The following is a 1,914-nucleotide window of genomic DNA, read 5'->3' as shown; positions in this document are numbered from 1 at the left end:
GAACTACATTCCTTCCCAAAGTAAATCTGGCCTACGCCCAGGAATGAATAAGGACAACTTAAAGGTTAGAAACAATGTGGAGTCAGTTAGGTCTGATTTCTTTCACTGTCACAATTTTCTCAGTCATAATTTTGCAAAGGCAGTTTGAAAAATACTCATTATTAAATTTTATCCAAGAATACAGAAAATTTGAAAAGACTAATAACATAGGATAAATTGAAAACATTATTAAAAATTACCATCCAAAAAGGCACCAAACTTAGATGGTTTTGCCCAAGAGATAAAATTTCTATGTTAAGGAAACTCTTCTGGGTAACAGAATTTATTTTATAAGGCTAGTACAAACATAATGCCAAAATCTTAAAAAAATTAAAAAGGAAACTATAAGCCAATTTTACATATGAATATATGCATATCCATTCCAAAGAGAGTACTGAATTATAAATCAGTTCTGGCAATACAGTAGAAGAATAATATATCAGAACCAAATAGGATTTCTTCTTCTTTTTTTTTTTTTGCGATGGAGTCTCACTAGATCGCCCTGGCTAGAGTGCAGTGGCGTGATCTCAGCCCACTGCAAACTCTGCCTCCCGGGTTCAAGCATTTCTCCTGTCTCAGCTCCCCAAGTAGCTGGGACTAGAAGTGCCTTCCACCAAGCCTGGCTGATTTTTGTATTTTTAGTAGGGACAGGGTTTCACCTTGTTGGTCAGGCTGGCCTTGAGCTCCTGACCTCAGGTGATCCACCTGCCTTGGTCTCCCAAAGTGCTGGGATTACAAGTGTGAGCCACCGTACCCAGCCAGGATTTCTTTTTTTTTTTTTTTTTTTTTGAGATGGAGTCTCGCTGTGTTGCCCGGGCTGGAGTGCAGTGGCCGGATCTCAGCTCACTGCAAGCTCCTCCTCCTGGGTTTTTACGCCATTCTCCTGCCTCAGCCTCCCGAGTAGCTGGGACTACAGGCGCCTGCCACCTCGCCCAGCTAGTTTTTTTTGTATTTTTAGTAGAGACGGGGTTTCACCGTGTTAGCCAGGATGGTCTCGATCTCCTGACCTCGTGATCCGCCCGTCTCGGCCTCCCAAAGTGCTGGGATTACAGGCTTGAGCCACCGTGCCCGGCCTAGGATTTCTTTTATCAATGCAAGGATGGTTCAATATTAAGAGATCTATTATTATAAGTCATTACACCAACAAATTGTGATTATGTTTCTAGTTGCAAAAAGCCATTTAATAAGGTTTTTAAACAGCTAATCCTAAAAATAAAAAACCTGAAATCAAATAAACTAAAAAACCTAGTACAAGTTAAAGACTATTTGTGAGAAACCAAGAATAATCACTATACGTGTTGAAATACTAAAACTGTTGTCTTTAAAATCATTCACAAGATATGCATGCCTGTCCTTTCCTCTCTATTATCATTGCTTCAGCTGCCCCTTTATGTGCAGATTTAACCTCCAGAACAGACTTCTCTTTTCAGAACAGATCGCTATCTAACTGCTTGCTCAGCATTTTCATTGGATGCCTAACAAACTTCTCATGGCCTCACTGGAACTCCAGATTCTCTCCTCCTCCCCTAAGCTGAACCTTCCCTGCTGTCTTCTCATCTCAGAGAAATAGCACCCCTTTGACTCAGTTGCTCAAACTAACAAACTGAGCTATCCTTTGTCCCTCATCCTTTAATCTAATCTATTAGCAAATTCTGCCCTTTCTATCTTTAAAATGTGTCTTAAATCCATCTCCACTGGCAATTAGGAGACTGATGGGGAGATGATTAACTTAGAAACCCATCCCTACACTGTATGGCTTGTTATATGGTACACACAGAACCTAGTAACTGAAGATCTAACAAAAGCAAAAGTAAAAGAAAGAAAAGTCACTTTGACATTGAGTCATGGCAAGTACTTCTCCCTGCCTTTCAGAGC

The sequence above is a fragment of the Macaca nemestrina genome, chromosome 9 (assembly GCF_043159975.1).
Source record: "Macaca nemestrina isolate mMacNem1 chromosome 9, mMacNem.hap1, whole genome shotgun sequence".
NCBI classification, from domain to species: Eukaryota; Metazoa; Chordata; class Mammalia; order Primates; family Cercopithecidae; genus Macaca; species Macaca nemestrina.
Note: the sequence above shows the minus strand (reverse complement) of the source record.